Here is a 15,013-nt window from a genome sequence, read left to right as displayed (position 1 = left end):
TGCAGGAGAATCCGTATAGGTGTTCGAGTGTTCGAAACGTAACGCGCGAGAAACTGTAAGTAAACGCCGTATTTACATATCTGCCACTGTGCAGGAGAATCCGTATAGGTGTTCGAGTGTTCGAATCGTAAGGCGTGAGAAATTGTAATTAAACGCCGTATTTACATGTCTGCCACTGTGCAGGAGATTCCGTATAGGTGTTTGAGTGTTCGAATCGTAAGGCGTGAGAAATTGTAATTAAACGCCGTATTTACATATCTGCCACTGTGCAGGAGAATCCATATACGTGTTCGAGTGTTCGAACCGTAACGCGCGAGAAATTGTAAGTAAACGCCGTATTTACATATCTGCCACTGTGCAGGAGAATCCGTATAGGTGTTCGAGTGTTCGAAACGTAACGCGCGAGAAATTGTAAGTAAACGCCGTATTTTCATATCTGCCACTGTGCAGGAGAATCCGTATAGGTGGTCGAGTGTTCGAAACGTAACGCGCAAGAAATTGTAAGTAAAAGCCGTATTTACATATCTGCCACTGTGCAGGAGAATCCGTATAGGTGTTCGAGTGTTCGAAACGTAACGCGCGAGAAACTGTAAGTAAACGCCGTATTTACATATCTGCCACTGTGCAGGAGAATCCGTATAGGTGTTCGAGTGTTCGAATCGTAAGGCGTGAGAAATTGTAATTAAACGCCGTATTTACATGTCTGCCACTGTGCAGGAGAATCTGTATAGGTGTTTGAGTGTTCGAATCGTAAGGCGTGAGAAATTGTAATTAAACGCCGTATTTACATATCTGCCAGTGTGCAGGAGAATCCGTATACGTGTTCGAGTGTTCGAACCGTAACGCGCGAGAAATTGTAAGTAAATGCCGTATTTACATATCTGCCACTGTGCAGGAGAATCCGTATAGGTGTTCGAGTGTTCGAAACGTAACGCGCGAGAAATTGTAAGTAAACGCCGTATTTACATATCTGCCACTGTGCAGGAGAATCCGTATCGGTGTTCGAGTGTTCGAATCGTAAGGCGTGAGAAATTGTAATTAAACGCCGTATTTACATGTCTGCCACTGTGCAGGAGATTCCGTATAGGTGTTTGAGTGTTCGAATCGTAAGGCGTGAGAAATTGTAATTAAACGCCGTATTTACATATCTGCCACTGTGCAGGAGAATCCGTATACGTGCTCGAGTGTTCGAACCGTAACGCGCGAGAAATTGTAAGTAAACGCCGTATTTACATATCTGCCACTGTGCAGGAGAATCCGTATAGGTGTTCGAGTGTTCGAAACGTAACGCGCGAGAAATTGTAAGTAAACGCCGTATTTACATATCTGCCACTGTGCAGGAGAATCCGTATCGGTGTTCGAGTGTTCGAATCGTAAGGCGTGAGAAATTGTAATTAAACGCCGTATTTACATGTCTGCCACTGTGCAGGAGAATCCGTATAGGTGTTTGAGTGTTCGAACCGTAACGCGCGAGAAATGGTAGGTAAACACCGTATTTACATATCTGCCACTGTGCAGGAGAATCCGTATAGGTGTTCGAGTGTTCGAAACGTAACGCGCAAGAAATTGTAAGTAAAAGCCGTATTTACATATCTGCCACTGTGCAGGAGAATCCGTATAGGTGTTCGAGTGTTCGAAACGTAACGCGCGAGAAACTGTAAGTAAACGCCGTATTTACATATCTGCCACTGTGCAGGAGAATCCGTATAGGTGTTCGAGTGTTCGAATCGTAAGGCGTGAGAAATTGTAATTAAACGCCGTATTTACATGTCTGCCACTGTGCAGGAGAATCCGTATAGGTGTTTGAGTGTTCGAATCGTAAGGCGTGAGAAATTGTAATTAAACGCCGTATTTACATATCTGCCACTGTGCAGGAGAATCCGTATACGTGTTCGAGTGTTCGAACCGTAACGCGCGAGAAATTGTAAGTAAACGCCGTATTTACATATCTGCCACTGTGCAGGAGAATCCGTATAGGTGTTCGAGTGTTCGAAACGTAACGCGCGAGAAATTGTAAGTAAACTCCGTATTTACATATCTGCCACTGTGCAGGAGAATCCGTATAGGTGTTCGAGTGTTCGAAACGTAACGCGCCAGAAATTGTAAGTAAACGCCGTATTTACATATCTGCCACTGTGCAGGAGAATCCGTATAGGAGTTCGAGTGTTCGAATCGTAAGGCGTGAGAAATTGTAATTAAACGCCGTATTTACCTGTCTGCCACTGTGCAGGAGAATCCGTATAGGTGTTTGAGTGTTCGAACCGTAACGCGCGAGAAATTGTAGGTAAACACCGTATTTACATATCTGCCACTGTGCAGGAGAATCCGTATAGGTGTTCGAGTGTTCGAAACGTAACGCGCGAGAAATTGTAAGTAAAAGCCGTATTTACATATCTGCCACTGTGCAGGAGAATCCGTATAGGTGTTCGAGTGTTCGAAACGTAACGCGCGAGAAACTGTAAGTAAACGCCGTATTTACATATCTGCCACTGTGCAGGAGAATCCGTATAGGTGTTCGAGTGTTCGAATCGTAAGGCGTGAGAAATTGTAATTAAACGCCGTATTTACATATCTGCCACTGTGCAGGAGAATCCGTATACGTGTTCGAGTGTTCGAACCGTAACGCGCGAGAAATTGTAAGTAAATGCCGTATTTACATATCTGCCACTGTGCAGGAGAATCCGTATAGGTGTTCGAGTGTTCGAAACGTAACGCGCGAGAAATTGTAAGTAAACGCCGTATTTTCATATCTGCCACTGTGCATGAGAATCCGTATAGGTGTTCGAGTGTTCGAAACGTAACGCGCGAGAAATTGTAAGTAAACGCCGTATTTACATATCGGCCACTGTGCAGAGAATCCGTATAGGTGTTCGAGTGTTCGAAACGTAACGCGCGAGAAATTGTAAGTAAACGTCGTATTTACATATCTGCCACTGTGCAGGAGAATCCGTATAGGTGTTCGAGTGTTCGATACGTAACGCGTGAGAAATTGTATGTAAACGCCGTATTTACATATCTGCCACTGTGCAGGAGAATCCGTATAGCTGTTCGAGTGTGCGAAACGTAACGCGCGAGAAATTGTAAGTAAACGCCGTATTTACATATCTGCCACTGTGCAGGAGAATCCGTATAGGTGTTCGAGTGTTCGAAACGTAACGCGCGGGAAATTGTAAGTAAACGACGTATTTACTTATCTGCCACTGTGCAGGAGAATCCGTATAGGTGTTCGAGTGTTCGAAACATCACGCGTGAGAAATTGTAATTAAACGCCGTATTTACATGTCTGCCACTGTGCAGGAGAATCCGTATAGGTGTTTGAGTGTTCGAACCGTAACGCGCGAGAAATGGTAGGTAAACACCGTATTTACATATCTGCCACTGTGCAGGAGAATCCGTATCGCTGTTCGAGTGTGCGAAACGTAACGCGCGAGAAATTGTAAGTAAACTCCGTATTTACATATCTGCCACTGTGCAGGAGAATCCGTATAGGTGTTCGAGTGTTCGAAACGTAACGCGCCAGAAATTGTAAGTAAACGCCGTATTTACATATCTGCCACTGTGCAGGAGAATCCGTATAGGTGTTCGAGTGTTCGAATCGTAAGGCGTGAGAAATTGTAATTAAACGCCGTATTTACATGTCTGCCACTGTGCAGGAGAATCCGTATAGGTGTTTGAGTGTTCGAACCGTAACGCGCGAGAAATGGTAGGTAAACACCGTATTTACATATCTGCCACTGTGCAGGAGAATCCGTATAGGTGTTCGAGTGTTCGAAACGTAACGCGCAAGAAATTGTAAGTAAAAGCCGTATTTACATATCTGCCACTGTGCAGGAGAATCCGTATAGGTGTTCGAGTGTTCGAAACGTAACGCGCGAGAAACTGTAAGTAAACGCCGTATTTACATATCTGCCACTGTGCAGGAGAATCCGTATAGGTGTTCGAGTGTTCGAATCGTAAGGCGTGAGAAATTGTAATTAAACGCCGTATTTACATGTCTGCCACTGTGCAGGAGATTCCGTATAGGTGTTTGAGTGTTCGAATCGTAAGGCGTGAGAAATTGTAATTAAACGCCGTATTTACATATCTGCCACTGTGCAGGAGAATCCATATACGTGTTCGAGTGTTCGAACCGTAACGCGCGAGAAATTGTAAGTAAACGCCGTATTTACATATCTGCCACTGTGCAGGAGAATCCGTATAGGTGTTCGAGTGTTCGAAACGTAACGCGCGAGAAATTGTAAGTAAACGCCGTATTTTCATATCTGCCACTGTGCAGGAGAATCCGTATAGGTGTTCGAGTGTTCGAAACGTAACGCGCAAGAAATTGTAAGTAAAAGCCGTATTTACATATCTGCCACTGTGCAGGAGAATCCGTATAGGTGTTCGAGTGTTCGAAACGTAACGCGCGAGAAACTGTAAGTAAACGCCGTATTTACATATCTGCCACTGTGCAGGAGAATCCGTATAGGTGTTCGAGTGTTCGAATCGTAAGGCGTGAGAAATTGTAATTAAACGCCGTATTTACATGTCTGCCACTGTGCAGGAGAATCCGTATAGGTGTTTGAGTGTTCGAATCGTAAGGCGTGAGAAATTGTAATTAAACGCCGTATTTACATATCTGCCACTGTGCAGGAGAATCCGTATACGTGTTCGAGTGTTCGAACCGTAACGCGCGAGAAATTGTAAGTAAATGCCGTATTTACATATCTGCCACTGTGCAGGAGAATCCGTATAGGTGTTCGAGTGTTCGAAACGTAACGCGCGAGAAATTGTAAGTAAACGCCGTATTTTCATATCTGCCACTGTGCATGAGAATCCGTATAGGTGTTCGAGTGTTCGAAACGTAACGCGCGTGAAATTGTAAGTAAACGCCGTATTTACATATCGGCCACTGTGCAGAGAATCCGTATAGGTGTTCGAGTGTTCGAAACGTAACGCGCGAGAAATTGTAAGTAAACGTCGTATTTACATATCTGCCACTGTGCAGGAGAATCCGTATAGGTGTTCGAGTGTTCGATACGTAACGCGTGAGAAATTGTATGTAAACGCCGTATTTACATATCTGCCACTGTGCAGGAGAATCCGTATAGCTGTTCGAGTGTGCGAAACGTAACGCGCGAGAAATTGTAAGTAAACGCCGTATTTACATATCTGCCACTGTGCAGGAGAATCCGTATAGGTGTTCGAGTGTTCGAAACGTAACGCGCGGGAAATTGTAAGTAAACGACGTATTTACTTATCTGCCACTGTGCAGGAGAATCCGTATAGGTGTTCGAGTGTTCGAAACATCACGCGTGAGAAATTGTAATTAAACGCCGTATTTACATGTCTGCCACTGTGCAGGAGAATCCGTATAGGTGTTTGAGTGTTCGAACCGTAACGCGCGAGAAATGGTAGGTAAACACCGTATTTACATATCTGCCACTGTGCAGGAGAATCCGTATCGCTGTTCGAGTGTGCGAAACGTAACGCGCGAGAAATTGTAAGTAAACTCCGTATTTACATATCTGCCACTGTGCAGGAGAATCCGTATAGGTGTTCGAGTGTTCGAAACGTAACGCGCCAGAAATTGTAAGTAAACGCCGTATTTACATATCTGCCACTGTGCAGGAGAATCCGTATAGGTGTTCGAGTGTTCGAATCGTAAGGCGTGAGAAATTGTAATTAAACGCCGTATTTACATGTCTGCCACTGTGCAGGAGAATCCGTATAGGTGTTTGAGTGTTCGAACCGTAACGCGCGAGAAATGGTAGGTAAACACCGTATTTACATATCTGCCACTGTGCAGGAGAATCCGTATAGGTGTTCGAGTGTTCGAAACGTAACGCGCAAGAAATTGTAAGTAAAAGCCGTATTTACATATCTGCCACTGTGCAGGAGAATCCGTATAGGTGTTCGAGTGTTCGAAACGTAACGCGCGAGAAACTGTAAGTAAACGCCGTATTTACATATCTGCCACTGTGCAGGAGAATCCGTATAGGTGTTCGAGTGTTCGAATCGTAAGGCGTGAGAAATTGTAATTAAACGCCGTATTTACATGTCTGCCACTGTGCAGGAGATTCCGTATAGGTGTTTGAGTGTTCGAATCGTAAGGCGAGAGAAATTGTAATTAAACGCCGTATTTACATATCTGCCACTGTGCAGGAGAATCCATATACGTGTTCGAGTGTTCGAACCGTAACGCGCGAGAAATTGTAAGTAAACGCCGTATATACATATCTGCCACTGTGCAGGAGAATCCGTATAGGTGTTCGAGTGTTCGAAACGTAACGCGCGAGAAATTGTAAGTAAACGCCGTATTTTCATATCTGCCACTGTGCAGGAGAATCCGTATAGGTGTTCGAGTGTTCGAAACGTAACGCGCAAGAAATTGTAAGTAAAAGCCGTATTTACATATCTGCCACTGTGCAGGAGAATCCGTATAGGTGTTCGAGTGTTCGAAACGTAACGCGCGAGAAACTGTAAGTAAACGCCGTATTTACATATCTGCCACTGTGCAGGAGAATCCGTATAGGTGTTCGAGTGTTCGAATCGTAAGGCGTGAGAAATTGTAATTAAACGCCGTATTTACATGTCTGCCACTGTGCAGGAGAATCCGTATAGGTGTTTGAGTGTTCGAATCGTAAGGCGTGAGAAATTGTAATTAAACGCCGTATTTACATATCTGCCACTGTGCAGGAGAATCCGTATACGTGTTCGAGTGTTCGAACCGTAACGCGCGAGAAATTGTAAGTAAATGCCGTATTTACATATCTGCCACTGTGCAGGAGAATCCGTATAGGTGTTCGAGTGTTCGAAACGTAACGCGCGAGAAATTGTAAGTAAACGCCGTATTTTCATATCTGCCACTGTGCATGAGAATCCGTATAGGTGTTCGAGTGTTCGAAACGTAACGCGCGAGAAATTGTAAGTAAACGCCGTATTTACATATCGGCCACTGTGCAGGAGAATCCGTATAGGTGTTCGAGTGTTCGAAACGTAACGCGTGAGAAATTGTAAGTAAACGTCGTATTTACATATCTGCCACTGTGCAGGAGAATCCGTATAGGTGTTCGAGTGTTCGATACGTAACGCGTGAGAAATTGTATGTAAACGCCGTATTTACATATCTGCCACTGTGCAGGAGAATCCGTATAGCTGTTCGAGTGTGCGAAACGTAACGCGCGAGAAATTGTAAGTAAACGCCGTATTTACATATCTGCCACTGTGCAGGAGAATCCGTATAGGTGTTCGAGTGTTCGAAACGTAACGCGCGGGAAATTGTAAGTAAACGACGTATTTACTTATCTACCACTGTGCAGGAGAATCCGTATAGGTGTTCGAGTGTTCGAAACATCACGCGTGAGAAATTGTAATTAAACGCCGTATTTACATGTCTGCCACTGTGCAGGAGAATCCGTATAGGTGTTTGAGTGTTCGAACCGTAACGCGCGAGAAATGGTAGGTAAACACCGTATTTACATATCTGCCACTGTGCAGGAGAATCCGTATCGCTGTTCGAGTGTGCGAAACGTAACGCGCGAGAAATTGTAAGTAAACTCCGTATTTACATATCTGCCACTGTGCAGGAGAATCCGTATAGGTGTTCGAGTGTTCGAAACGTAACGCGCCAGAAATTGTAAGTAAACGCCGTATTTACATATCTGCCACTGTGCAGGAGAATCCGTATAGGTGTTCGAGTGTTCGAATCGTAAGGCGTGAGAAATTGTAATTAAACGCCGTATTTACATGTCTGCCACTGTGCAGGAGAATCCGTATAGGTGTTTGAGTGTTCGAACCGTAACGCGCGAGAAATGGTAGGTAAACACCGTATTTACATATCTGCCACTGTGCAGGAGAATCCGTATAGGTGTTCGAGTGTTCGAAACGTAACGCGCAAGAAATTGTAAGTAAAAGCCGTATTTACATATCTGCCACTGTGCAGGAGAATCCGTATAGGTGTTCGAGTGTTCGAAACGTAACGCGCGAGAAACTGTAAGTAAACGCCGTATTTACATATCTGCCACTGTGCAGGAGAATCCGTATAGGTGTTCGAGTGTTCGAATCGTAAGGCGTGAGAAATTGTAATTAAACGCCGTATTTACATGTCTGCCACTGTGCAGGAGAATCCGTATAGGTGTTTGAGTGTTCGAATCGTAAGGCGTGAGAAATTGTAATTAAACGCCGTATTTACATATCTGCCACTGTGCAGGAGAATCCGTATACGTGTTCGAGTGTTCGAACCGTAACGCGCGAGAAATTGTAAGTAAACGCCGTATTTACATATCTGCCACTGTGCAGGAGAATCCGTATAGGTGTTCGAGTGTTCGAAACGTAACGCGCGAGAAATTGTAAGTAAACGCCGTATTTTCATATCTGCCACTGTGCATGAGAATCCGTATAGGTGTTCGAGTGTTCGAAACGTAACGCGCGAGAAATTGTAAGTAAACGCCGTATTTACATATCGGCCACTGTGCAGGAGAATCCGTATAGGTGTTCGAGTGTTCGAAACGTAACGCGCGAGAAATTGTAAGTAAACGTCGTATTTACATATCTGCCACTGTGCAGGAGAATCCGTATAGGTGTTCGAGTGTTCGATACGTAACGCGTGAGAAATTGTATGTAAACGCCGTATTTACATATCTGCCACTGTGCAGGAGAATCCGTATAGGTGTTCGAGTGTGCGAAACGTAACGCGCGAGAAATTGTAAGTAAACGCCGTATTTACATATCTGCCACTGTGCAGGAGAATCCGTATAGGTGTTCGAGTGTTCGAAACGTAACGCGCGGGAAATTGTAAGTAAACGACGTATTTACTTATCTGCCACTGTGCAGCAGAATCCGTATAGGTGGTCGAGTGTTCGAAACATCACGCGTGAGAAATTGTAATTAAACGCCGTATTTACATGTCTGCCACTGTGCAGGAGAATCCGTATAGGTGTTTGAGTGTTCGAACCGTAACGCGCGAGAAATGGTAGGTAAACACCGTATTTACATATCTGCCACTGTGCAGGAGAATCCGTATCGCTGTTCGAGTGTGCGAAACGTAACGCGCGAGAAATTGTAAGTAAACTCCGTATTTACATATCTGCCACTGTGCAGGAGAATCCGTATAGGTGTTCGAGTGTTCGAAACGTAACGCGCCAGAAATTGTAAGTAAACGCCGTATTTACATATCTGCCACTGTGCAGGAGAATCCGTATAGGTGTTCGAGTGTTCGAATCGTAAGGCGTGAGAAATTGTAATTAAACGCCGTATTTACATGTCTGCCACTGTGCAGGAGAATCCGTATAGGTGTTTGAGTGTTCGAACCGTAACGCGCGAGAAATGGTAGGTAAACACCGTATTTACATATCTGCCACTGTGCAGGAGAATCCGTATAGGTGTTCGAGTGTTCGAAACGTAACGCGCAAGAAATTGTAAGTAAAAGCCGTATTTACATATCTGCCACTGTGCAGGAGAATCCGTATAGGTGTTCGAGTGTTCGAAACGTAACGCGCGAGAAACTGTAAGTAAACGCCGTATTTACATATCTGCCACTGTGCAGGAGAATCCGTATAGGTGTTCGAGTGTTCGAATCGTAAGGCGTGAGAAATTGTAATTAAACGCCGTATTTACATGTCTGCCACTGTGCAGGAGAATCCGTATAGGTGTTTGAGTGTTCGAATCGTAAGGCGTGAGAAATTGTAATTAAACGCCGTATTTACATATCTGCCACTGTGCAGGAGAATCCGTATACGTGTTCGAGTGTTCGAACCGTAACGCGCGAGAAATTGTAAGTAAACGCCGTATTTACATATCTGCCACTGTGCAGGAGAATCCGTATAGGTGTTCGAGTGTTCGAAACGTAACGCGCGAGAAATTGTAAGTAAACGCCGTATTTTCATATCTGCCACTGTGCATGAGAATCCGTATAGGTGTTCGAGTGTTCGAAACGTAACGCGCGAGAAATTGTAAGTAAACGCCGTATTTTCATATCTGCCACTGTGCATGAGAATCCGTATAGGTGTTCGAGTGTTCGAAACGTAACGCGCGAGAAATTGTAAGTAAACGCCGTATTTACATATCGGCCACTGTGCAGGAGAATCCGTATAGGTGTTCGAGTGTTCGAAACGTAACGCGCGAGAAATTGTAAGTAAACGTCGTATTTACATATCTGCCACTGTGCAGGAGAATCCGTATAGGTGTTCGAGTGTTCGATACGTAACGCGTGTGAAATTGTATGTAAACGCCGTATTTACATATCTGCCACTGTGGAGGAGAATCCGTATAGCTGTTCGAGTGTGCGAAACGTAACGCGCGAGAAATTGTAAGTAAACGCCGTATTTACATATCTGCCACTGTGCAGGAGAATCCGTATAGGTGTTCGAGTGTTCGAAACGTAACGCGCGGGAAATTGTAAGTAAACGTCGTATTTACTTATCTGCCACTGTGCAGGAGAATCCGTATAGGTGTTCGAGTGTTCGAAACATCACGCGTGAGAAATTGTAATTAAACGCCGTATTTACATGTCTGCCACTGTGCTGGAGAATCCGTATAGGTGTTTGAGTGTTCGAACCGTAACGCGCGAGAAATGGTAGGTAAACACCGTATTTACATATCTGCCACTGTGCAGGAGAATCCGTATAGGTGTTCGAGTGTGCGGAATGTAACGCGCGAGAAATTGTAAGTAAACGCCGTATTTACATGTCTGCCACTGTGCAGGAGAATCCGTATAGGTGTTCGAGTGTTCGAATCGTAAGGCGTGAGAAATTGTAATTAAACGCCGTATTTACATGTCTGCCACTATGCAGGAGAATCCGTATAGGTGTTTGAGTGTTCGAACCGTAACGCGCGAGAAATGGTAGGTAAACACCGTATTTACATATCTGCCACTGTGCAGGAGAATCCGTATACGTGTTCGAGTGTTCGAACCGTAACGCGCAAGAAATTGTAAGTAAAAGCCGTATTTACATATCTGCCACTGTGCAGGAGAATCCGTATAGGTGTTCGAGTGTTCGAAACGTAACGCCCGAGAAACTGTAAGTAAACGCCGTATTTACATATCTGCCACTGTGCAGGAGAATCCGTATAGGTGTTCGAGTGTTCGAAATGTAACGCGCGAGAAATTGTAAGTAAACGCCGTATTTACATATCTGCCACTGTGCAGGAGAATCCGTATAGGTGTTCGAGTGTTCGAATCGTAAGGCGTGAGAAATTGTAATTAAACGCCGTATTTACATGTCTGCCACTGTGCAGGAGAATCCGTATAGGTGTTTGAGTGTTCGAACCGTAACGCGCGAGAAATGGTAGGTAAACACCGTATTTACATTTCTGCCACTGTGCAGGAGAATCCGTATACGTGTTCGAGTGTTCGAACCGTAACGCGCGAGAAATTGTAAGTAAACGCCGTATTTACATATCAGCCACTGTGCAGGAGAATCCGTATAGGTGTTCGAGTGTTCGAACCGTAACGCGCGAGAAATTGTAAGTAAACGCCGTATTTACATATCTGCTGCTATGCAGGAGAATCCGTATAGGTGTTCGAGTGTTCGAATCGTAAGGCGTGAGAAATTGTAATTAAACGCCGTATTTACATGTCTGCCACTGTGCAGGAGAATCCGTATAGGTGTTTGAGTGTTCGAACCGTAACGCGCGAGAAATGGTAGGTAAACACCGTATTTACATATCTGCCACTGTGCAGGAGAATCCGTATACGTGTTCGAGTGTTCGAACCGTAACGCGCAAGAAATTGTAAGTAAACGCCGTATTTACATATCTGCCACTGTGCAGGAGAATCCGTATAGGTGTTCCAGTGTTCGAAACGTAACGCGCGAGAAATTGTAAGTAAACGCCGTATTTTCATATCTGCCTCTGTGCATGAGAATCCGTATAGGTGTTCGAGTGTTCGAAACGTAACGCGCGAGAAATTGTAAGTAAACGCCGTATTTACATATCTGCCACTGTGCAGGAGAATCCGTATAGGTGTTCGAGTGTTCGAAACGTAACGCGCGAGAAATTGTAAGTAAACGTCGTATTTACATATCTGCCACTGTGCAGGAGAATCCGTATAGGTGTTCGAGTGTTCGAAACGTAACGCGTGAGAAATTGTATGTAAACGCCGTATTTACATATCTGCCACTGTGCAGGAGAATCCGTATAGCTGTTCGAGTGTGCGAAACGTAACGCGCGAGAAATTGTAAGTAAACGCCGTATTTACATATCTGCCACTGTGCAGGAGAATCCGTATAGGTGTTCGAGTGTTCGAAACGTAACGCGCGGGAAATTGTAAGTAAACGTCGTATTTACTTATCTGCCACTGTGCAGGAGAATCCGTATAGGTGTTCGAGTGTTCGAAACATCACGCGTGAGAAATTGTAATTAAACGCCGTATTTACATGTCTGCCACTGTGCAGGAGAATCCGTATAGGTGTTTGAGTGTTCAAACCGTAACGCGCGAGAAATGGTAGGTAAACACCGTATTTACATATCTGCCACTGTGCAGGAGAATCCATATACGTGTTCGAGTGTTCGAACCGTAACGCGCGAGAAATTGTAAGTAAACGCCGTATTTACATATCTGCCACTGTGCAGGAGAATCCGTATAGGTGTTCGAGTGTTCGAAACGTAACGCGCGAGAAATTGTAAGTAAACGTCGTATTTACATATCTGCGACTGTGCAGGAGAATCCGTATAGGTGTTCGAGTGTTCGATACGTAACGCGTGAGAAATTGTATGTAAACGCCGTATTTACATATCTGCCACTGTGCAGGAGAATCCGTATAGCTGTTCGAGTGTGCGAAACGTAACGCGCGAGAAATTGTAAGTAAACGCCGTATTTACATATCTGCCACTGTGCAGGAGAATCCGTATAGGTGTTCGAGTGTTCGAAACGTAACGCGCGGGAAATTGTAAGTAAACGTCGTATTTACTTATCTGCCACTGTGCAGAAGAATCCGTATAGGTGTTCGAGTGTTCGAAACATCACGCGTGAGAAATTGTAATTAAACGCCGTATTTACATGTCTGCCACTGTGCAAGAGAATCCGTATAGGTGTTTGAGTGTTCGAACCGTAACGCGCGAGAAATGGTAGGTAAACACCGTATTTACATATCTGCCACTGTGTAGGAGAATCCATATACGTGTTCGAGTGTTCGAACCGTAACGCGCGAGAAATTGTAAGTAAACGCCGTATTTACATATCTGCCACTGTGCAGGAGCATCCGTATAGGTGTTCGAGTGTTCGAACCGTAACGCGCGAGAAATTGTAAGTAAACGCCGTATTTACATATCTGCTACTGTGCAAGAGAATCCGTATAGGTGTTTGAGTGTTCGAACCGTAACGCGCGAGAAATGGTAGGTAAACACCGTTTTTACATATCTGCCACTGTGTAGGAGAATCCATATACGTGTTCGAGTGTTCGAACCGTAACGCGCGAGAAATTGTAAGTAAACGTCGTATTTACATATCTGCCACTGTGCAGGAGAATCCGTATAGGTGTTCGAGTGTTCGATACGTAACGCGTGAGAAATTGTATGTAAACGCCGTATTTACATATCTGCCACTGTGCAGGAGAATCCGTATAGGTGTTCGAGTGTGCGAAACGTAACGCGCGAGAAATTGTAAGTAAACGCCGTATTTACATATCTGCCACTGTGCAGGAGAATCCGTATAGGTGTTCGAGTGTTCGAAACGTAACGCGCGGGAAATTGTAAGTAAACGACGTATTTACTTATCTGCCACTGTGCAGCAGAATCCGTATAGGTGTTCGAGTGTTCGAAACATCACGCGTGAGAAATTGTAATTAAACGCCGTATTTACATGTCTGCCACTGTGCAGGAGAATCCGTATAGGTGTTTGAGTGTTCGAACCGTAACGCGCGAGAAATGGTAGGTAAACACCGTATTTACATATCTGCCACTGTGCAGGAGAATCCGTATCGCTGTTCGAGTGTGCGAAACGTAACGCGCGAGAAATTGTAAGTAAACTCCGTATTTACATATCTGCCACTGTGCAGGAGAATCCGTATAGGTGTTCGAGTGTTCGAAACGTAACGCGCCAGAAATTGTAAGTAAACGCCGTATTTACATATCTGCCACTGTGCAGGAGAATCCGTATAGGTGTTCGAGTGTTCGAATCGTAAGGCGTGAGAAATTGTAATTAAACGCCGTATTTACATGTCTGCCACTGTGCAGGAGAATCCGTATAGGTGTTTGAGTGTTCGAACCGTAACGCGCGAGAAATGGTAGGTAAACACCGTATTTACATATCTGCCACTGTGCAGGAGAATCCGTATAGGTGTTCGAGTGTTCGAAACGTAACGCGCAAGAAATTGTAAGTAAAAGCCGTATTTACATATCTGCCACTGTGCAGGAGAATCCGTATAGGTGTTCGAGTGTTCGAAACGTAACGCGCGAGAAACTGTAAGTAAACGCCGTATTTACATATCTGCCACTGTGCAGGAGAATCCGTATAGGTGTTCGAGTGTTCGAATCGTAAGGCGTGAGAAATTGTAATTAAACGCCGTATTTACATGTCTGCCACTGTGCAGGAGAATCCGTATAGGTGTTTGAGTGTTCGAATCGTAAGGCGTGAGAAATTGTAATTAAACGCCGTATTTACATATCTGCCACTGTGCAGGAGAATCCGTATACGTGTTCGAGTGTTCGAACCGTAACGCGCGAGAAATTGTAAGTAAACGCCGTATTTACATATCTGCCACTGTGCAGGAGAATCCGTATAGGTGTTCGAGTGTTCGAAACGTAACGCGCGAGAAATTGTAAGTAAACGCCGTATTTTCATATCTGCCACTGTGCATGAGAATCCGTATAGGTGTTCGAGTGTTCGAAACGTAACGCGCGAGAAATTGTAAGTAAACGCCGTATTTACATATCGGCCACTGTGCAGGAGAATCCGTATAGGTGTTCGAGTGTTCGAAACGTAACGCGCGAGAAATTGTAAGTAAACGTCGTATTTACATATCTGCCACTGTGCAGGAGAATCCGTATAGGTGTTCGAGTGTTCGATACGTAACGCGTGAGAAATTGTATGTAA

Source organism: Camellia sinensis, unplaced genomic scaffold, assembly GCF_055761805.1.
Source record: "Camellia sinensis isolate YWXY unplaced genomic scaffold, ASM5576180v1 Unanchor11, whole genome shotgun sequence".
In the NCBI taxonomy this organism is placed as follows: Eukaryota; Viridiplantae; Streptophyta; class Magnoliopsida; order Ericales; family Theaceae; genus Camellia; species Camellia sinensis.
Note: the sequence above shows the minus strand (reverse complement) of the source record.